General features: G+C 40.7%; 1 protein-coding gene and 1 pseudogene across 14 annotated transcripts in view; one reads left to right on the top strand and one right to left on the bottom strand.

Annotated features, from left to right (window-relative positions):
- MGA (MAX dimerization protein MGA) overlaps positions 1 to 24,696 on the bottom strand; it is a 159,107-nt gene that overhangs the window by 131,590 nt on the left and 2,821 nt on the right. The window lies entirely within an intron of this gene.
- Positions 9,710 to 10,806, top strand: LOC309966031 (large ribosomal subunit protein uL1-like; annotated as a pseudogene). Its single transcript has one exon. The product of its transcript is annotated as a large ribosomal subunit protein uL1-like (transcript).

Below are 24,696 nucleotides of genomic sequence, written 5' to 3'. Positions count from 1 at the left end.
TGGGTTCAATCCCTGGTCTGGGAAGATCCCACATGCCAAGGAGCAACTAAGCCTGTGTACCACAACTACTGAGCCTGTGCTCTAGAGTCTGTGAGCCACAACTACTGAAGCCCGTGCACCTAGAGTCCATGTTCTGCAACAAGAGAAGCCACCACAATGAGAAGTCCATGCACCGCAATGAAGAGTAGCTCCCGCTGGCTGCAACTAGAGAAAGCCTGCGTACAGCAACAAAGACCCAACGCAGCCAAAATTAAAATAAATAAATAAATAATTTTATTTTAAAAAAAGATACATGTAGCCTGATGTTCATAGCAGTACTGTTCACAATAGCCAAGACATGGAAACAACCTAAATATCCATTGACTGCATAAAGAAGACGTGGTAAATATATATACATTGGAATACTACTCAGCCATAAAAAACAACAAAATAATGCCATTTGCAGCAACATGGATGCAACTAGAGATTATCATAGTAAGTGAAGTCAGTCAGAAAGAGAAAGACAAATACTATATGATATCAATTATATGTGGAATCTAAAATATGGCACAAATGAACCTATCTACAAAACAGAAACAGACTCATAGACACAGAGAACAGACCTGTGGTTGCCGAGGTTGGGGGGAGGGGTGGACTGGGAGTTTGGGGTTGGTAGATGCAAACTACTACATTTAGAATAAACAAGGTCCTAATGTATAACACAGGGAACTATATTCAATATCCTGTGATAAACCATAATGGAAAATAATATTAAAAAGTATGTCTCTATGTGTATAACTGAGTCACTTTGCTGTACAGCAGGGATTGGCACAGTGCTGTAAATCAACTATGCTTCAGTAAAAAAAATTTTTTTTAAAAGGCACCAAAAAGTGTTATGACCTTTGTGGATATAACAATCATGTTAAAAAACTGCTGTTTTCCACCATGACAAACTAATGTAAACCCAATAACTTTGGTGATCAAATGTTTTGTCCCAATAAATGCCTGTATTTTTTGATTCAGTGAGCCAGTCAAAATCTGACTCCCACTATTTTGCAAGTAGATCTCTATTCTTTTCTAAAAGCTTTAGTTCCTGAGATTTCCTTTCCTGTTACTTTAATTCCAAAATGTTTCTTATTTTTCCTTTTAATACTTATTTCTTTTGTAATACATCTCCTTTAAATGACAACCCAAAATTCTAAAGCCTCCTTTTGACCTCCACCTCCAAAATCTCAGTGCCCCTCCCCAGAGGTAACCAATATTTAAATTGGGTGTGTATCCTTCCAGACTTTTCTTTTTTAATGATTTTCATACATATATATGGAATCATTGAAAACATACACTCTAATCTACAGTTTCTTCATTTCTGTAACTGGAATGGAAACTACACCTGTTTCATAGGGTTGCTGGAAAGACTAAATGGAAAAAAAAAAATCACATAAAGTGCTATGTGCACTGTGCTTAGCACAAAGAAAAATCCCATTCATCTTTCAAGGTCCAGCTCAGATCACAGCTTCTCCATCAAGTTTACCCAGACTATTCAACTGCTGGTAATTTCATTTTTTCTCCAGTGAAGTTTCCTCAATACTCACTGGACATATCATACAGTGCCTTGGGTCATGGCCCATCCTATAGCTAGTAAACACCTGGGGGGCAGAAATTCAGTCTCAGTATCCTTCAGAACAACTGACACAGGGTTCTATACAAAGTAGGTACTCAATAAATTAAAATAGTGAAAATTTCTAAGAAGCAGAAGCCCATGTAAAGTTTCTTCCTGACACACCTAGTAAAATTCAAGTGTTTTCAGACTTTGTGTAAAAGGAGCTGCCTTAGGTTATCAAGTATATAATGAAAGCCAATTTCTATTAAGTAGAGACCCAAAATCCCACTGATAAAGCATTCTATGTTTGTCTATTTTTTTTCTCCATTTAGAGTTTAAGTGCTTGGGAGGCAGGCAAATCTAGTAACTTTATTAATAAAATATATGTAATAATGCTATTATATAAACTCAACTAGGTTTATATAATGAATATATTCCTTAAAAGTCACATCTAAGTTATTTCACTTTAAATGCACTGGAGAGAGCCAAAAAGGAAAAAAATTAACAGATATACAAATATAACTACACAATATTGAACAAGAACAAGGACAGCACTGGGAAGTATGTAGAATTATGTAATATAATGTTCATATTTCCTAAATCAACCCTTTAGGATGAAGACTTTTCTTTCTTTTTCTTTTTTTTTTGCGGTACGCGGGCCTCTCACTGTTGTGGCCTCTCCTGTTGCAGAGCACAGGCTCCGGATGCGCAGGCTCAGCGGCCATGGCTCACAGGCCCAGCTGCTCCGCGGCATGTGGGATCCTCCCGGACCAGGGCACGAACCCGTGTCCCCTGCAGCGGCAGACGGACTCTCAACCACTGCGCCACCAGGGAAGCCCGAGACTTTTCTTTTTTTGGCCATGCCACACAGCTTGCAGGATCTCAGTTCCCTAACCAGGGATTCACTGCCAGGCCATGGCAGTGAAAGCGTGGAATCCTAACCACTAGGCCACCAGGGAACTCCCTGATGAAGACTTCTCAAAAAAAAAGTGAATGTGAAAAATTTCATAAAAGTATAAAGGTTAAATTGCATTTAATTATACATTTGACAAATCACTTTTACTGTAAAGAACAACAGTCCTGAAATAAGACACCTAGCACATTTGCTGCTCCCTGGTTACAATACTTATACGTGGTGACCCTATAGGAGTAGGCTCTCCATGACCCCCAGGAGCAGATGGTCAAGTCCATGCTGCTCCTGGCCCCAAAGCTAAATGAGGCCAACCTCACCGTGGAGCTGATGAAGCTCTTCACGCAGCTGCAGGCCAAGGACGAACAGGGCCCCATTCGGTGCAATACCGCCATTTGCCTGGGCAAAATCAGCTTCTACTTCAGTACCAGCACCAGAAACAGGGTCCTCACCTCCGCCTTTAGCTGGGCCACTAAGGACCGTTTTGCACCATCCCAGGTCACGAGTGTTTTGGGCTTCACTGCCACCCACAACCTCTACTCGATGAACGATTAAGCCCACAAGATCCTGCCTGACTCTTACAGCCTCACTGTGGATTCTGAGACATCTGTGCAGGATGAGGCCTTCAAGGCCATTCGAAGCTGCCTGTCCAAACTGGAGTCTGTGTCAGAGGGCCCTACACAGCTGGCCAAAGTGGACTTCTCATGCAGCCAGCTGCACAGGCTGGGCCATGACAGGGGTCTCCTTCCTCAACTCTATGCTAATCCATGCACACCCCACAGCTGCTCCAGCCGAGACCAACATCCCCCAGAGATCCATGCCCGAGGGACTTCCTTCCCCAGCCCTCACCCCTGTCCCTGCCATACCCATGACCTAAGGCCACTGGGAGACACAAGAGGGCAAGGACACAGAAGAGGACAGCAGTGCTGCCAACAGATGTGAGGACGAAGACTGGGGCTGCTTGGAGCAGGAGGCCAAATCTGTGTCAGCCCACCAGGACTTCTGGGGGCCAAGACAGCTGGGCTGGGCAGAGCAGCAACCCCGGCCACAAAGCCCCGGAGTCAGACTGGAGCAGCTGGGAAGCTGAGGGGCTCGTGGGAGCAGGGATGGCAGGAGCCAAATCTCCCAGAGCTGCCCCCTGAGGACACACAGCTGGCCAGCAAGTATAACTGGGATGGACCGGAGCTTAATGACAAAGGCGACCCCTTCGCTGCCCTATCAGCACATCAGAGGAGGCTGGTGCCCAGCCGAGACTGAGAGCCAACAGGCGAAGACCGAGCTAAGCTGGAAGAAGTGAGAGGAGCATCAGCGGGAGATGGAGGCCAACTGCGCTGAGAAAAAGGTGGCCAAGGACCCCATGAAGCTGAGAACTTGGAAGGTGGACTGAACTGCCAGTGTGGGCGTTTCCCAACCACAGAGAGCAGGCCCTGCAGATGTATGTATTATACAAGCCATGTGAGCCCGGCCCACCTGGCAAGAACATCTCACCACGTGTACATAATCAGAGCCACAATAAATTCTATTTCAAGGAACGAAGGGAGGGAGGGAGGGAGGAAGGAGTATATGACAAGGTTCCCAACCTCAAGGAACTTTCTAATAGAGATATGAACTGAACACATGGAAAAAACTAAAAAACCACAGATAACATAGATGAAGTATTAAATCAAGTGTAGTAGACTGATGCTATAGGAGTTCAGAGACAAGGAAAACAGCAAAGACTGGAATCAACAGAAAGTCCTGCAGAGTACAGTTCCTCACCCTGGGTTGACTATTAATGAAAGTAAGACTCCTCTGAGCAATCATCAACAAAAATCACCTTACTAGACTATTTTGATAAGTGAAATAGGTATGGTCCTTGTCTCAAAGTGTTTATAATCAAAGAGGATACGGAATAAATACCAATTAAGACATTATAGGGCTTCTCAGCTGGCCGCTGAGCCTGCGCGTCCGGAGCCTGTGCTCCGCAACGGGAGAGGCCACAACAGTGAGAGGCCTGCGTACCGCAAAAACAAAACAAACAAACAAACAAAAAATTATAGCTCATCACCAGGGAGCCTCAAGAGTGCTGCTAATAATTTTTTCTTGATTTAGGCACTACATCAAGGGTATACTCACTTTGTAAAAGTTCAACAAGTTGAACATTTATGATATCTGCACTTTTCTATATGTATGTTACACTGTAGTTCATTTTTTTAAAAAAAAAGGATTATAGCTCCAGTCCTAACCATTTTCGTAGGGTGCAGTTATACATCTCCCACTGCCTACTGGACAATACCATCTGGATGTCGTGCCCCCACCTCAGACTCCATCTTGCCTTCAAAAACCAAAATCCCTCCAGATTTTTCTGTTTTGATCAATGGTAGATATTCAAGCTGAAAACCCTGGGTTTACAGGACTCCTCCAACCCAGGTGATTTATTAAGTCCTATTTCAAATCTAGTAAGGGCCAGGTACATTTCCAGGTACAAGAATATAGCAGTGAAAATGAGAAAGTCCCTTCTCTCATGAAATTGACATTCTAAGGGGCAGTGACAAATACATTCTTAAAGTCAGATAATGATTACATACTCTGATGATAGCAACAAAGAATGAAGCAATAAGGGACGGTGCTTTAAAACTGGTGGTCAGGGGCTTCCCTGGTGGCTCAGTGGTTGAGAGTCCACCTGCCGATGCAGGGGACACAGGTTCGTGCCCCGGTCTGGGAAGATCCCACATGCCACGGAGCGGCTGGGCCCGTGAGCCATGGCCACTGAGCCTGCGCGTCCGGAGCCTGTGCTCCACAGCAGGAGAGGCCACAGCAGTGAGAGGCCCACGCACTACCAAAAAAAAAAAAAAAAAACTGGTGGTCAGGAAAGACCTGAGAGGTGATTTTAACTGAGAAATGAATGAACCAGACTTGGAGAAAAACATTCCAGGGCAAGAGAAGGTAAGTGCAAAGACATTAGAGCCAAGACAAACAGTCCATTCAAAGCAAAGAACTGCCAGTGTTGCTACAGCAGAGAATGAGAAGAAAGGTGGCAGGGGATAAGGCTGCAGAGGTAGGCAAAGGTCAGATCATGCAGCATGTTGTAGGCCACTGTAAGGAGTTTGGATTTTAAAAGTTATACTTTTAAGTATCTCATCTCTGTGCTTTATTTCCACTATCACTTCTCAACTTCAGCCTTTATCGTCTCATGTAAGGCCTATGTCATTTTAATAATCTCCTAAACATTGTCCCTAATTTTAGTCTCTTCCCACTCCAAAGCATTCTCATCACCATAGCAAAATTAAGTATTTTTTAAAGTGGTGTTATACATTATCAATCTTCTGCTCAAAAACCTTCAAAGGGCAACAAGATAAAAACATTAGCTCCTTAACGTGAAGCTCAAAGCTCCCAGTAATAGGGGCGTAACTCTCTCCCTCTCTATCCTATCATACTCCTAAACAAAACCTCATTCTAGCTAAACTGCTCCCTGAACATATGTGCATGTCCCACCATGTGATCTTAGCTCACAATATTTATCCTTCCACCTCCCCAAACAACCTTCATACCCTTGACTCTTCTCTTTGACTCTTCTATTTGTACCATTTCTTCTGCAAATAAAGTTCTACCTCAGTCCGAGGCAGGAAAGGAGAATACTCCCACTGAGGAAACAACATGAGCACAAAAGCCTGAATATGTATGTGATATTCACACACACAAAAACAGTGTCCTATGACTTAGCACAGAATGCACGAGATATAACAGGAAATAAAGCCATTCAAGGGGATGGTTAAGAGCTATGTGACCCTATGCAAATTATTTAACCTCTCTGGGCTTCAGTTTCTTCACCTGTTGAATGAAGGTAATAACAGTGGCCATGCCACAGTACTGTGGCAATTTAGTCATTCACTAAGCAAATGTTTCCTGAGCACTTATTCTGCGCACCAGCAACTGTCCTAAGTGATGCGGAGACAACAGTGAACAAGATAGACAAAATCTCTGCCCGGTGGTAAGGGAAATATCAAACAAGCAAAATAAATAAATATATGATTTGATATGTTATCTAGTGATAGGTGCTACAGGAAAAACATAAATAAATAAAGCAGAGAAGGACGATAGGGCAAAAAGCAAAATTCAAGTCAAGACATGAAACAACTGAGGAAACAGCCATGCAGTGTTCCAGACAGAGGAAATCAGAAATGAAAAAGGCATGATTAAGGAAAAGCAAGGAAGCTAAGGAGCTGGAGCAGAGAGTGGGGGGGTAAGTGGTAAAAGATGAGGTCAGAGAACTAAGAGGGAATCAGATCATATAGAACCTTATAGGCCACTGTAAAGATTTTAGATTTTATTTTGCCAGAAATAGGAAGCCATTGGAGGGTTCTAGCATGACATGACCTGACTTTAACCGCATCTCTGATTTAACAGCATCTCTCTGGCTGCTATATTAAGAATATACTATTGGAGAACAAAGTCTAGAGGAAGAGACCACTTAGGAGATTAAATTAGATAATAGGGCTTAACACAATGTCTGGCATATAAATATCCCTTAAAGGAGGCTATTTTTCCCAGAGTAAGAATGATTTCCTATCTTGCTGGACCAAACACTAGTAAAATAACCAGCTGAATTAAGGCTGAACTTTGAGGGCAAGGCAAGTGTATCTCATGTAATTTTAGGCTCATCAAAAATTAAAATGTTGGGCTTCCCTGGTGGCGCAGTGGTTGAGAGTCCGTCTGCCGATGCAGGGGGACATGGGTTCGTGCCCCGGTCCGGGAAGATCCCACATGCCGCGGAGCGGCAGGGCCCGTGAGCCATGGCCGCTGAGCCTGCGCGTCCAGAGCCTGTGCCCCGCAACGGGAGAGGCCACAACAGTGAGAGGCCCGCGTACCGAAAAATAAATAAATAAATAAATAAAAATGTTTAAACAAATAGTAATTAATTTTTATAATGATTCCCTATTTTCCATAAAGATGACACAAGAATGTCTGTTCCTATCCACATCTTTACTAGCATGCCACTCAGAAGGCAGAGTATACTCAAGAAACAGAATTAAGGAGAACTTGAGAAAATAAAGTATGCTTCTGCATGAAAATATTTCAATCTGGAAAAATCTGCTTTTTTCAAATCTACTATTTCAAAATGGCACTGTGGTTACCTCTATTGATCTAATTATCTTAAATTCTTACTGGCAATATAAAATGCTGGTTGCAAGAACTAGAACTATTTAAAATAAAAGCGCAGTTACGACACTTTAAAAAGAACTGGGAAGTAACCTGCAGTGCTGAAAAGCTTTCATTTTGAAAATATAAATACAGTTAACAGCGTGGAAAACAGTCTGATTGACACTAACATGCATAATCCTGGGAGGAGGAGGAGAAACGTACATGTGTACTCTGACCTCTCTTTCCAAATTTAGTGAGTGCAACTTGCAACAAAATTCTTATGATTTTCCAACCTCTATATTAGGCTCAGGGCTATGGACTATCCCATTCCCACTCCTTAATCCTAAAGCCCTAGAGTATCACTTCAAGCTATCCCACACTTTGTCTATGAAATCAAGACTCCACAGTTCCAGGAAAAGTTCCAGGAGGTAGTTATGGGCTGTCAAAACACTGCAAAAGGCATTTCAGTTTGTAAAATATTGATGATGTTGATGATAATAGCAACAAATATTTACTAAGTGCTTACTATATGCCAAGCATTGTTTTCAGCACTTTACATTCTTATCAATTCTCACAGCAAGCCTAAAGTAGACATTATTATCTCCACTGTACTGAGGAGGAAAGTGATGAGAAAGTGGTGGGAACAAGACGCCTTCACAAAGGGAGGGGGGAAAAAATGACTGGTTTAAAAAAAGGAACACGAGGGCTTCCCTGGTGGCGCAGTGGTTGAGAGTCCGCCTGCCGAAGCAGGGGACGCGGGTTCGTGCCCCGGCCTGGGAAGATCCCACATGCCGCGGAACGGCTGGGCCCGTGAGCCATGGCCGCTGAGCCTGCGCGTCCGGAGCCCGTGCTCTGCAAGGGGAGAGGCCACAACAGTGGGAGGCCCGCGTACCGCAAAAAAAAAAAAAAAAAAAAAAGGAACATGAAGTAAGTAAATAAATAAATAAAATGTTAAAAGGATCACTAAATTAGAAGAGCAAGGGACTTTTCAAAAGGAACACTAGAAGCAGGTCCTTCAAAAATTCTAAAAGAAAATGAGTTCCACCATAGAGTCCTCCTATTCTATTTTCTTAGATGGTAAAGGTGGTGGGTATATGATAGGGATCATCAAACTACTAGGTCTGATGCCTACTTTTGTAAATAGTTTTACTGGAACACGGTCACATCCATTCATTTATGTATTGTCTGTGGCTGGTTTTGAGATACAATAGCACAGATGAGTTGTTAAGGCAGAGACCCTCTGGCCCACAAAGCCTAAAATATTTATTATCTGGACCTTTACAGAAAAAATTTGCCAGCACCTGGTCTATGAATATAAGAAACAATGATGGCCATGAAAAATGGAGGGCTGGGATTCCCTGGTGGCACAGTGGTTGAGAGTCCGCCTGCCGATGCGGGGGACGTGGGTTCGTGCCCCGGTCCGGGAGGATCCCACGTGCCGCGAAGCGGCTGGGGCCATGAGCCATGGCCGCTGAGCCTGCGCGTCCGGAGCCTGCGCTCCGCGGCAAGAGAGGCCACAGCAGTGAGAGGCCCGCGTACCGCCAAAAAACAAAAAAAAAAAGAGGAGAGCTGATGGCAGTTGATAAGCATTTGGAAAATAATGGTAAGACTGCAATGGCTCACTTTCCTGGAAAAAACAGGTTTTCAACACTATTTGAAGACAGAACCAAAAGATGAGTTTCTGATTTTTATCTAAGTACTTAACTTCCTACCATTTCAGGAATTCTGAAGAAAGCACCTAGAAAATGTATAGTCATCATTAAAGTATTTGGAGATAATTATAAAATGTGTAGACTTTCCAGAGGTTTTGCTTCTTTTATCCTCTGGCTGCCCAACTTTTGAATGTTCTGCTACTTAGCACTTCCAATGAAGGTGGACAGTGAAAACAAAAATACATGAAAGGCAAGATGGCCAGTTCTGTTATATCAGCAGGTAAATACTTATTGGGAAAGACCTGGAAATTGTTATAATGTATTAGCAAAACTAAAGTTTTAAATACCAACAAACTAAGTTCAGTATAAGCCAACAGTGGGTCACATCTGCAAAAAACTCTAAAATGGAGGTGTGGCTCTTTTCCGCTTATCTCAGCACGAGGCACCATGAGCAGCAAAGTCTCCCGCGACACCCTCTACAAGGCAGTGCAGGAAGTCCTGCATGGGAACCAGTGAAAGTGCCAGAAGTTTTTGGAGACGGTGCAGCTTCAGATCAGCCTGAAGAACTATAACCCTCAGAAGGACAAACGCTTCTCAGGCACCGTCAGGCTTAAGTCCACTCCCTGCCCCAAGTTCTCTATATGTGTTCTGGGGCACCAGCAGCACTGTGTGATGAGGCCAAGGCTGTGGATATCCCCCATATGGACATGAAGGCACTAAAGAAACTCAACAAGAATAAGAAACTGGTCAGGAAGCTGCCCAAGAAGTATGATGCTTTTTTGGCTTCAGAGCCTCTGATCAAGCAGATCCCACAAATTCTGGGCCCTGGCCTGAATAAGGCTGGCAAATTCCCTTCCTTGCTGACCCATAATGAGAACATGGTGGCCAAAGTTGATTAAGTGAAGTCCACGATCAAGTTCCAGATGAAGAAGGTGTTGTGTCTGGCAGTGGCTGTTGGCCACGTGAAGATGACAAGTGATGAGCCTGTGTACAACATCCACTTAGCTGTCAACTTCCTGGTGTCATTGCTCAAGAAAAATTGGCAGAACGTCCAGACTCTGTACATTAAGAGCACCATGGGCAAGCCCCAGCGCCTATACTAAGGCACAGCTTAATAAACCATACTCCTACCACTAAAAAAAAAATAAATAAAGTAAAATAGAGATGTGGTATCCAGATCCTGAGAAGAAAATACTCCTCTATATGCTGGACTGGCTTGCCAAAATCTGGACTAGTATATCCTGTCTGAGGCATCACCTTTTAAGAGGACCAGAAAAGGCCAACAAGGGTGTTGAGAATATGCAGAAACTATAATGTATTTTCAAAAGGTTGAAATCATTGGGAATTTCCTTTTTAATTTTTGTTTTTGTTTTAATTTAAACAAGCATTACTATAGCATTAAACATGAAAACCATCAAAAAGAAATCTCCACATTCAATTCATTAAATAATCAACAAAGATTTGTTGAAAAACTACTACAGGCCAGGCACTGTTCTAGGACAGACCAAAATCCCTGACTTCTTAGAGCTTGCATGCTAATGAAGAACACAAAAAATCAATACATAATTTCAGATACCTATAATCTTACCACTGACCATGACTTTTTATTCCTCTGAATTTCTACACACATGTGTATATATTTTTATAGGCTTTGGGGTTTTCTTCATAATTTAAAGCAGGTCTTTGCAATTTGGGTTCTACTCTTCATTTAACATTATTTTGAAAACATATTTTGCAAGTTGCTACATAGTATTTAATACGTGTTTTTCACTTTTAATGCCACAATTTACTTAATATTTCTCTACTCTTCAACACATGTTATGTCCAGCCTTTGCTATAAGTGCAACAAAGGACTAGGGTGGGAGTGATTTCCCTCTCAAGAGGAATTTGGGCAGGGTAGGCAGTGAGCTGTTAGGTTTGCAGAAGGACTTTTTTTTTTTTTTTGCGGGGGTGGTGGTGCTACACCACACAGCTTGCAGGATCTTAGTTCCCTGACCAGGGACTGAATCCGTGCCCTTGGCAGTGAGAGCATGAAGTCCTAACCACTGGACCACCAGGAAATTCCCTGCAGGAGGACTTTAAAACTGACAGTAGGAGCCCAGAACATTAGAACTAACATGCTTAAATAATAAGGAAACAGGCCATATCCAATCACTCCAGGCAAAATCTCAAGTAGAAAAGAGAATTCTTATTGACGTGAGAGAGAGTAGAAGTACATGGGCTCTATTCAGGAACGCTGGCTGACTACTGGCAAGGAAGGAATCCTCTGGCACTATGTGATAGTGCACTACCAAGCCCGGAGAAACTTTTCTCAAATTCCTTGTAAGTCTTCTGTAAGAAATTAAAAGCATGAGGCTAACCTTTCGGAAACTTAATAGGAACTTCAGTGGTATCAGGAGAAGCAAACAGGACAGTAAGTGCAGTTATAAGGTCAACACTGATAATCCCAAAGGCACCACTGAGGTCAGCTCTTGAGAAGATCACACAGGAACACCGGCTGCACATTAAGGCCACCAGGCAGTAAAGGTTTGTGCAGCACAGCCAATTGCAGCAGAACCAAAAACTCAACATCTACAGGACAGTCACGAGCCAGTGAACCAGAATTTGGACGGATTTGGTGATAATCAGTCTCAAAATCAAAGACGATTTTCATTATCATTGCCTAGAAAATTTAAGATGTAGGGGTAGGAACTTCCCTGCTGGCGCAGTGGTTAAGAATCCGCCTGCCACAGGAATAAAGACGCAGACACAGAGAATGGACTTGAGGACCCAGGGAGGGGGAAGGGTAAGCTGGGACGAAGTGAAAGAGTGGCATGGACATATATACACTACCAAATGTAAAACAGATAGCTAGTGGGAAGCAGCCGCATAGCACATGGAGATCAGCTTTGTGTCCACCTAGAGAGGCAGGACAGGGAGGGTGGGAGGGAGATGCAAGAGGGAGAAGATATGGGGATGTATGTATATGTATAACTGATTCACTTTGTTATACAGCAGAAACTAACACACCATTGTAAAGCAATTATACTCCAATAAAGATGTTAAAAAGAAAAAAAAAAAAGAATTCACCTGCCAATGCAGGGGACATGGGTTGAATTCCTGGTCCGGGAAGATCCCACATGCCGCAGAGCAAATAAGCCTGTGAGCCGCAACTACTGATGAGCCTGTGTTCTGGAGCCCGCGAGCCACAACTACTGAGCCCAAAGGCCGCCGCTACTGAAGCCTACGCACCCTAGAGCCTGTGCTCTGCAACAAGAGAAGCCACCACAATAAGAAGCACGCGCACCACAACAGAGAATAGCCCCCCCTCGCCGCAACTAGATAAGGCCCGCGCGCAGCAACGAAGACCCAACACAGCCAAAAATAATAAATAAATAAATTTATTTTTTAAAAAATGATATGGGGTAGATTATGAAGATAATTTAAAGAATCACTTGAAGGTTGTCATGAAAGCAGATATAGACTATTCCATATATTCTAGAGGGTCCTGGAATGGAAGTTTCTATTGAAGGTTTCACATCAGCATAAGGAATAACCTTCTGACCTCTAAAACTACCCAACAATGAAACAAGTTTCCTCATGAAGTGGTAAAGCTCCCTGTTACCAGATTTATTTAGCAAAAACTGATCAACTTTGTGGCTTCTATAAAGGAGAATCTGAATTTGACTGGGGTTTTTTGTGGTTGTTCTTTACCAAATATCTTTAATTGAATTTTTGTTTTTATCAAAGTTATCCATGAACATAAAGAGTTGAATAAGTACAAAGGCTTATTACAAAAAACAATGGTCCTTGGGCTTCCCTGGTGGTGCAGTGGTTAAGAATCCGCCTGCCAATGCAGGGGACACGGGTTCGAGCCCTGGCCCAGGAAGATCCCACATGCCGCAGAGCAACAAGGCCCATGCACCACAACTACTGAGCCTGCACTCTAGAGCCCGGGAGCCACAACTACTGAGGCCATGTGCCACAACTACTGAAGCTCACGCACCTAGAGCCCATGCTCCACAACAAGAGAAGCCACCGCAATGAGACGCCCGCACACCACAACGAAGAATAGCCCCCGCTCGCTGCAACTAGAGAAAGCCCGTGTGCGGCAACGAAGACCAACGCAGCCAAAAATAAAATAAATAAAATAAATAAATAATAAAATAAAATAAATAAATTTATTTTTTTTAAAAAATGGTCCTCCACCCCAACAATTTCCCAACTCCAAGGGGCAAAAATTTTCAACTTTTGTGAATGAATCTTCTGCCATATACCTGCATATCACAATATGCTTTTTCCATTTCTTTTCTCCAGTTTTAGGCACTATTAACTTCCCATTATAGATCAGATTTACCTCTCCTTCCACTTCATATTTCCATACATGTGCACACTTCCCATCCCCCAGGCTTTCCAATATAATTATATAATTCTAATTAGATAAATACTCAACGTTCATATAGATCCTATTCAGAGCTGACCACATAACACACTTATTAGAAAGGGTAGGGCAGGCTAACAAACTGATCTCAAAATATTACCCTGGTGAGTGAATATTCAGGTCATTAGTTAAGCCAATTCTCTTCCAGAGTCATTCTAGGACTCAGGTTGACAGCAGTTCCACCATCTTGAGTACAAGGCTTCCAAGGTTGTCCCTGATGTTGGATCCCAGATAGCCAGGAGAGGCGGACAAAGAGGAACACATGAAGGACGTCAGGCCCATTTCCAGTCACATTCCACTAGAGAAAATTTAAGTCATTGTGGTCTCATCAAACTGCAAAGGAGACTGGGGGATTCTGACTAGCAATGCACACCAAGGAGAGAGCAGATGTGAATAGACAGTTAGCGGTCTTTGCCACATATACCATGATTACTTTTCCTCAAAAAAAATTAGTGAAAAAAAAATTGCAACAGACCTTAGAAACAGTCAAGGAATGAAAAGATATAAGGGTAAATAAATCAGTTAAGTAAATCTAAAGGAAAGTTAATGAACATTCCCCAAGAGAGAAAAATTAAAAGATGATCAATTCATTCAAGAAACACTGTGCTCTATTATGTACCATGCTCTGTGCTAAGTACTAGGGAAACAATAAAAAACATATAGACTAAAAATAAATAAATAAAACAAAACATCGACTAAATGCAATGTAGTATCCTCAAGTGCATCCAGAAACATAATAAGGACATTAATGGAAAAACTAATAAAATCCAAATAAAGTCTGCAGTTTACTTAATAGTACCAATGTTGGTTTCTCAGTTTTAACAAACGTACCCTGGTAATGTAAGATGTTAACATTAGAGAAAACTGGGTGAGAAGTAGCAAGAAACTCTATATAATCCTTGCAACTTCTCTATAAATCTAAAATTATTCCCCAAAACAGTTTATTTTAAAAAACTCAGTCATAATGATGAAGGCATTGAACTTCCTCTAAAAACTAAATATAGAATTACCATATTCAATGTGAATTATATCATTTAGAGAAGAGCTAACACCTATCCTTCTTAAACTCTTCCAAAAAATTGCAGAGAGAGGAATACCCGCAAACTCGTTCTACAAGGCCACTATCACCCTGATACCAAAACTAGACAAAGATATCACAAAAAAAGAAAATCAGAGACCAATGTCACTCATGAACATAAACACAAAAATCCTCAACAAAATACTAGCAAACAGAATCCACAACACATTAAAAGGATCATACACCATAATCAAGTGGGATTTATCCCAGGAATGCAAGGATTCTTCAATATACACACATCAATCAATGTGATACACCATACTAACAAATTAACAAATAAAAACCATATGATCATCTCAACAGATGCAGAAAAACCCTTGACAAAATTCAACACCCATTTATGGTGTTTAAGATAAAAACTTTCCAGAAAATGGGCATAGAGGGAACCTACCTAAACATAATAAAGATCATATATGACAAACCCACAGCAAACATCATTCTCCATGGTGTAAATCTAAAAGCATTTCCACTAAAATCAGGAACAAGACAAGGATGTCCACTCTCACCACTCTTATTAATCAACATAGTTTTGGAAGTCCTAGCCATGGCAATCAGAGAAGAAAAACAAATAAAAGGAATACAAATTGGAAAAGAAGTAAAACTGTCACTGTTTGCAGATGACATGATACTATACAGAGAAAATTCTAAAGACGGCACCAGAAAACTACTAGAACTAATCAATTAATTTGGTAAGGTTTCAGGATACAAAACTGATGCACAGAAATCTCTTGCATTCCTATACACTAACAACGAAAAGATCAGAAAGAGAAATTAAGGAAACAATCCCATTTACCACTGCAACAAAAAGAATAAAATATCTAGGAATAAACCCACCTAAGGAGGCAAAAGACCTATACTCAGAAAACTATCAAACACTGATGAAAGAAATCAAAGATGACACAAACAGATGGAGAAATATACCATGTTCTTGGATTGTAAGAATCAATATTGTGAAAATGACTGTACTACCCATAGCAATCTACAGATACAATGCAATCTCCACCAAATTACCAGTGGCATTCTCCACAGAATTAGAACAAAAAATTTTACAATTTGTATGGAAACACAAAAGACCCTGAATAGCCAAAGCAATCTTGAGAAAGAAAAACACAGCTGGAGGAATCAGGGTCCCCAACTTCAAACTATACTACAAAGCTACAGTAATCAAGACAGTACGGTACTGGCACCAAAACAGAAATATAGATCAATGGTACGAGATAGAAAGCCCAGAGATAAACCACGCACACATGGGCACCTAATTTATGACAAAGGAGGCAATAACATACAATGAAGAAAAGACAGCCTCTTCAATAAGTGGTGCTGGGTGCTTCCCTGGTGGCGCAGTGGTTGAGAGTCCGCTTGCCAATGCAGGGGACGCGGGTTCATGCCCCGGTCCGGGGGATCCCACATGCCGCGGGGTGGCTGGACCCATGAGCCATGGCCGCTCGGCCTGCACGTTCGGAGCCTGTGCTCCACAGCGGGAGGGGCCACAACAGTGAGAGGCCCGCATACCGCAAAAAAAAAAAAAAAAAAAAAAAAGTGGTGCTGGGAAAACTGGACAGCTACATGTAAAAGAATGAAATTAGAACACTCCCTAACACCATACATAAAAATAAATTCAAAATGGATTAAAGACCTAAATATAAGACCGGACACTACAAAACTCTTAGAGGAAAACATAGGAAGAACACTCTTTGACATAAATCACAGCAAGAGCTTTTTTGACCCACCTCCTAATGAAAATAAAAACAAAAATAAACAAATGGGACCTAATTAAACTTAAAAGCTCTTGCACAGCAAAGGAAACCATAAACAAGACAAAAAGACAACCCTCAGAATAGGAGAAAATATTTGCAAATGAAGCAACAGACAAAGGATTAGTCTCCAAAATATACAAACGGCTCATGGAGCTCAACATCAAAAAAAAACAACCCAATTAAAAAATGAGCAGAAGACCTAAATAGACATTTCACCAAAGAAGACATACACATGGCCAACAGGCACATGAAAAGATGCTCAACATCACTTATTATTAGGGAAATGCAAATCAAAACTACAATGAGGTATCACCTCACAATGGTCAGAATGGCCATCATCAAAAAAATATACAGGGCTTCCCTGGTGGCGCAGTGGTTGAGAGTCCGCCTGCCAATGCAGGGGACACGGATTCATGCCCCGGTCCAGGAAGATCCCACATGCCGCAGAGCAGCTAGGCCCGTGAGCCATGGCTGCTGAGCCTGCGTGTCCGGAGCCTGTGCTCCACCACGGGAGAGGCCACAACAGTGAGAGGCCCACGTACCGCAAAAAAAAAAAAAAAAAAAAAAAAAGAAAATACAAACAGGGCTTCCCTGATGGCGTAGTGGTTAAGAATCCACCTGTCAATGCAGGAGACACGTGTTTGGGCCCTAGTCCGGGAAGATCCCACATGCCGTGGAGCAACTAAGCCCGTGCACCACAACTACTGAGCCTGTGCTCTAGAGCCCACAAGCCATGACTACTGATCCCACGTGCCACAACTATTGAAGCCCGCGTGCCTAGAGCCCGTGCTCCGCAATAAGAGAAGCCACTGCGATGAGAAGCCGGCACATCACAGAGAGTAGCCCCCACTCGCCGCAACTAGGGAAAGCCCACACGCAGCAACCAAGACCCAATGCAGCCAATAAATAAATAAATAAACTGAAAAAATATATATATATACACACAAACAATAATTGCTGGAGAGGGTGTGGAAAAAAGGGAACCCTCTTGCACTGTTGGCTGGAATGTAAATTGATACAGCCACTGTGGAAAACGGTATGGAGGTTCCTTAAAAACCTAAAAACAGAACTACCATATGACCCAGCAATCCCACTACTGGTTATATACCCTGAAAAAAACATAATTCAAAAGGACACATGTACCCCAATGTTCACTGCAGCACTGTTTACAATAGCCAGGACATGGAAACAACCTAAATGTCCAACGACAGATGAATGGATAAAGAAGATGTGGTACATATATACAATGGAATATTACTCAGCCATAAAAATGAATGAAATTGGGTCATTTGTAGAGATATGGATGGACCTAGAGTGTGTCATACAGAGTGAAGTAAGCCAGAAAGAAAAAAACATATATCAAATTAATGCATATATGTGGAATCTAGAAAAATGGTACAGATGAACCTATTTGCAGGGCAGGAATAGAGACAAAGAAGTAGAGAACGGACATGTGGACACAGCGTGGGAAGGCAAGGGTGGGATGAATTGGGAGATTAGAATTGACATATATACACTACCATACGTAAAATATATAGCTAGTGGGAATATGCTATAAAGCACAGGAAGCTCAGCTGGTGCTCTGTGACGACCCAGATGGGTGGGATGGGGGTGGAGGGAGGTCCAAGAGGGAAGGGATATAGGAATACATATGGCTGATTCACTTCGTTGTATAGCATAAACTAACACAACATTGTAAAGCAATTATACTCCAATTAAAAAAAGAAACTACAACAGAAAAAAATTAAAAACTTAGTCATAATGATGCAGCCATTGCAGTTCCTCAAAAAATTGAATACAAAATTACCATATGATCCAGCAATTCTACTTCTAGATATATACTCAAAAGAACTGAAAGCAGAGACTCGAAGAGAAGTTTGTACATCCATGTTGATAGCAGCATTATTCACAATAGCCAAAAGCTAGAGACAACCCAAATGTCCATCAACAGATGAATGGATACACAAAAAATGTGGTATATACATATAATGGAATATTATTCAGCCTTAAAAAGAAAGGAAATTCTAAAACATGGTACAACAGAGATGAACCTTGAAGACATTAGGCTAAGTGAAATAAGCCAGTTCCACAAACACAAATATTTTGTATGATTTCACTTATGTGGGGTATCTGCAGTAGTCAAGTTAACAGAGACAGAAACAGAATGGTGTGCCAGGGACTAGGGCAAGAGGAGAATGATAAATTAGCATTTTATAGGTACAGAGTTTCAGCTTGGAGAGATGAAAACTCTGGAGATGGATGGTGGTGATGACTGCACAACAATGTGAAAATACTTAGTGCAAAGAACTGTACACTTAAAAATGGTTAAAACAGTACATTTTATATTATATGTATTTTACTATAATTTTTTTAAATAGTCAAATAAATACAGTAATAGAGGTTTGAATAGCACTTCTATCACCAGAAAAAGATGTAAAAAATTCTAACTTCCCTGAGACTATGACATCTAAAATGAGTTCTAAACAAGACAGTCATACTAGGGAAAGAAATGGAGGTGAGGGACAAGTGAATAAAGGCAGAGGTACAGAAATCGTGGCAGTCTAGAACAGGGGTCAGCAAACTACAACCCCATAGGCCATGTCCTGCCATCTTTTTTTATATAGCCCACAAACTAAGAATGCTTTTTACATTCTTTAACGGTTGAAATAAAATTTTATGACATGCAAAAATTACATGAAATTCAAATTTTAGTGTCCATAAAGTTTCCCTGCACACAGCCATGATCATTCATTTACATACTGTCGATAGCTGCCTTCATGCTACCACAGCACAGGTGAGTAGTTGTTGACAAAAACAGTAAGGCCCACAAAGCTTAAAATATTTATTATCTGGCCCTTTACAGAAAAAGTCTACCAACCCCTGGTCTAGAGGCCTGCAAGTAGTACATGTAGTATGGATAGAACAAAGATGTGTACAAGGGAGACACATGGTAAATGAGATAACCTGTAAGGTAGAGGGCTGTATGTACTAGGCTAAAGAATCTGAACTTGCCTCAACTTGATTGCATTTATTATGAGAAGCTACCAAAGAATTTTATTGAGAGTAATCTGATTAGATCCACCTTACGTAAAGACAATTATCTACTCATTTCTAAAGGTAGCTGAACTATTCATTTTATTTATTAAAAAACAAAACTTGCTAATAAAAAAAAAAAGCCTAGAAGCATACCAATAAGGTTAACAGTGGGAGTTAGCATATTTTTATTTCTTCTTTGTGCTTATCTATGTTTTTCATATCTTCTCAAATGAAAAGAAAACTGCTTTTATAATCCAAATCCCAAAATAAGTGCTTTTAAACTCATATTCATACACACACACAATTTCTTCTTTAGGTTCTATACTCTTCTACCCTCCCCCCACCGCCCAACCCCCATAGCCTCAGTTAGGAGAAAATATGTCTAAGAAAACCTACACACAGCAAAACTATATCTATCACACTTGTAAAGACTAAATGGCATTCCACCTTTTCAAATTACCTATTTGCTTTACAGACGTGAAGGAATAAAATGTTGAAAAGCAATGTACTGGCAGGGCACTCTTTTCCTATACAGGGCTTTCAACACATCAAAGAGTCAAATCAGGGATTCCCTGGTGGTCCAGTGGCTAAGATTCCATGTTCCCAATGCAGGGGGCCCAGGTTCCATCCCTGGTCGGGGAACACATGCCGCAATTAAAGATCCCGCGTGCCGCAACTAAGACACAGCAAAGCCCAATAAATAAATAAATTAAAAAAAAAAAAGATTTACTAACTTAAAAAAAAATGTTTTTTAAGAGTCAAATCAATAGTATCTTTTTGAAACTAAAAATATTAAAGGACAAGTGAAAATGCAGAGCTTGCAAGTCAGGTCAAAATGTTGAAAACTGATGCAAGATAAGACTGCATATAGCTCTGAGAATATAATTATGGGCTTAAGAAATGCAAAGTCTTTGATTTATACCACAGTACTTTGCACTTACTGATATACTGTTTGTTAAGATTAAATTCCTTTTTAATGTTATGTTTCAGTTCCTTGACTAAATTGTCAGGGATTCGTGTGCAGGGAACCATGACTTTTACTTCTTTTGTGTGTCCCCCACAGCACCTCATACAGTGCCCATATATGGTGGGTGCTCAATACATGCTTACAATTGAATGACAAATTAATTAACCCTACTTGAGTTCACAGACTGAAACCCTCACACCTACAATACACACCATTAAGCCTCTCTCTGTGCAACAATTAAAAGGACATTTCTGGGCTGAGTACTGCTAATTCTACGGATTTATTACATTAGGTTTCTCCTCTAGAAAAGAGCTCAAAGAACATGTGTAATGTTAAAATAAAATTCCTGACTCCTGAGAAGGTGGGTGGGAAAGTGGGCAAGTGGAGGAAAAATTTATTATATAATAGCTTGCCTCCAAAGAATAAGCATTATTCAACTCTAGAGATTAAACCATTCCTAAAATGTCTCTGAACTAAGACTTCTAACTGACATCATTTCATTAAACTTTGTACTGGCTAAATTCCATCACAATAAATAGCATTAAAACCAACAACTCATAAAACCATTAAAAAAATCTAAATATCTCAGCTAATGATCCATATGATTGTATATTATAACATCTAGTATTATAAGATCTAGTTTTAGTTATTTACTCTCTTTCGCCAAAACAAAACTTCTAAACTTTTTCAAAGCATTAGATTGGGCATACCAAGCACTGAGGAAACAAATGAATCAAAATCAACCGACTTGGGGCTTCCCTGGTGGCGCAGTGGTTAAGAATCCGCGTGCCAATGCAGGGGACACGGGTTCAAGCTCTGGTCTGGGAAGATCCCACATGCCATAGAGCAACTAAGCCTGTGCGCCACAACTACTGAGACTGAGCTCTAAAGCCCGCAAGCCACAACTACTGAGCCCACGAGCCACAACTACTGAAGCCCATGCACCTAGAGCCCATGCTCCACAACAAGAGAAGCCACCTCAATGAGAAGCCCGCGCACTGCAACGAAGAATAACCCCCGCTCACCGCAACTAAAGAAAGCCCACGCACAGCAATGAAGACCCAACGCAGCCAAAAATAAATAAATTAATTTTAAAAATAAATAAATAAATGTCTTTCAAAGTTTAAAAAAAAAAATCAACCAACTTTATTCTGCTATAAATTAAAGTACCAACAACAGAGCTGAGGAAGTACTGTGCATGGAAGAGCCAACTTCTATCTGTGGAAATCTGGGGAAATTATATAGCAAATTTAAGCTACACATTGAAGACTGAGTAGGAGTTTGAGGCAATAAGCAGGAAGAGGGGTAGAAAAGAGGATTCTAGGCAAATAAAGGGCTAATCACAAGCAGAACATGTTGGGCATGACAGGAATGATAAAGAGGAAAGAGGATAAAGAGAGAAAGGTAGGGTAGAGTTCAACAATGATAGGTCTGGTATGCTAAACTATGAAATTTGGAGTTTATGCCCCCAGGTAACGTAGAGAAGGTAGAAATCTTCAAGTAGGACAGACACAAAAACCTGAAGAATCAGTTTATGTAGCAGGAAGAGCCTAAGGTACATTACAACCATCTCAAAGGCTTTATTTAATATAACACCATATAGACACAGTAAATACTGTGCTGATGCAGACACAAAAGAAATCTAAGTGTGACTTATTCCTCTGTCCATGCTTTCAGCTTAGTCTCAGGGCTGAGTCACTGGCCCTCTTCTCACCACAGCCAGGTTTTTAAACACCATCTATGTATTGATGACATCCCAAATGTATATTCACAGCCATGACTTTGACTCCGGGCTCTAGACTGAACAATCAACTATCTATTCCTGGATAACCAGTGAGCATCTCAAATTCAACGTATCCAACTAAACTGTTCATTTTAAACCCCAAACTAGCTCCTTCCAGTTTTCCATCTCTCTACCTGGCACTAGTTGCTCTAGCTAAAAACCTTGCAATAATCTTTGATCCCTCTTTTTCTTTCACCTCTCACAACTAATCTATCAGCAAATTCTATTGGTTCTACCTTCCACATATACCCTGAATCCAACCCCTTCTCACTGTCCCCATCACTGCCTCCCTGACCCAAAGCCACCATACTTCATCATACCATTCCAATGGCTTCCTGAATGGTCTCCTGCTGCCCCTCTTTCCTCTACAGTAGTCAAAGTAATCTTTTTAAAACATAAATTATATTGTATAATTTTTCTTCCTAAAACTGTCCAATGGATCCCACCACACTTAGAATAAAACAGAAAGCCCTTCTGGTCTACAAGGCTCTATGCCATCTGAGACCCACCAGCTTCCCAGTGTCATTTCCTGCCACCCTACCCTACCACTGCCACCACCACCAATTAACACTGCAGCAGTCTCCAAACTCTAGCACACTAGCCTTCCTGCACTTCCTTGAAAAATCCCAAACTGATTCTTGCCCCAGAATCTTTGCATTAGTATTCCCGCTGCTTGAAATGCTCCACATGTTAGCATGGCTTGCTCCTTATCATTCAGGTCTCTTTATCCTCAAATGTTACCTCAGAAAATCCTTACCTCGTGACCTATGTAAAAGAACCACCAAGCCTACCACCACCACTCTCTATCCAATAGTACTATTTTATTCACAGCACTTTGACAATATCTGAAATCATATTATTTATTACTTTATTGTCTATCTACTAGACTATAAATTCCCACTATAAATAAGACATTGCCTTATTCACTGCTCAATCCCTACACCTGGTATAATATACAGTAGGGCTCATTAATTATTTGTTGTTGAATGAATGAATTTACCTAATAGGCCTCACCTATCTTATTTATATTTTCATCCTGTTATGCATAATTCATGGTTACCAGGCTGTTCTTCCTAAAACAGTTTAAAGACTGTTAAAACAAGCTATACTGTACTAATGCCTTTAATTCCTTTCTATAATTAGCCCTTCCAGCAATTTGGCCAGTTATTTTTTCTTTAACTGTAACTTCTATTATTGTCTTTCTATATTATCAGCTTATCAATGTACTGTTTACTATAAATGCTATTGATAAAGATGGACAGACATGCCCAGAGTATTATAACAAATACTTTTTATTATACCAAAAACAAGTAACAGATTATTTTTAAAAATAGAAATTACAGAAAAGCAAACATTTAAAAACCAAATTCACAGGCAGGTGATCAAGTTCAACATCAAGAGTGACAAGTCATGTTGATAGTATGTACTCTAACCCCAGTCTAATAATAAAAAAAACATCAAATCCCAACTCAGGGACATCTGACCAGTATTCCTCAAAATTATCAAGGTCATCAAAAACAAAAGTCTAAGAAACTATCATAGCCAAGAGGATCCTAAGAGAGCTAAAAGTATTGTGGTTGTGTAACGGAAGGTTCTGAGAGGCAAGAGCTTCATATGAACTCTCTGGAGATGCCTTGGAAGATCAGGCAGCCAGCTTTGTTTGCGAAGCTATGGCCATCTGGGTCACACATGCCTTATATTTGTTTTTACTTTTTCCCTACCCTTCCTTTTTCCCCTGACACCTTCTTCCCTGTAATATCACCCACCAACAAAGCATTAGTACATTTAAAAAAAAGTATTGTGGTATCCTAGATGGGATTCTGGAATAGAAAAAGGGTATTAGATAAAAACTAAAGAAATCTGATTAAATTATTACTTTAGTTCATAATCATGTATCTTGCTTCATTAATTACAACGCATATACCATACTAACAAAACATGTTAATAATAGGGAAAACTAGGTGCTGGGTATTTGGAAACTCTCTATACTGTCTCTGCAATTTTTCTATAAACCTAAAACTGTTCCAAAAAATAACAAGTTTTTTTTATTAAATTCATCCAAAAATCCTACCATTCAAGTAAAATCACCGTTAGTTTATGTTTGATATATACCATTTTAGATTTCTATGTAAACAGACACATAGAGTTATATTGCTACAAAAATGTGATCACACCGCACATCATTTTATAACCTGCTTTTTACACTTAACAATATATATAATGTGCTTTCCAAGTCATTACTAGCAATCGCTATCATGTCTACTAGCTACAGAGTATGACCCTCTATGAAGGCATCTTATTTATTTAACCAATCCCCCATTATTTAACACTTAAGTTTTTCCAGTTTTTTGCTACTATAAAAAAATACTACAGGGACTTCCCTGGTGGTCCAG

Source organism: Leucopleurus acutus (genome assembly GCF_964270905.1).
Source record: "Leucopleurus acutus genome assembly, chromosome: 1".
Taxonomy (NCBI): Eukaryota; Metazoa; Chordata; class Mammalia; order Artiodactyla; family Delphinidae; genus Leucopleurus; species Leucopleurus acutus.
This window is presented reverse-complemented; position numbering and strand designations above follow the sequence as displayed.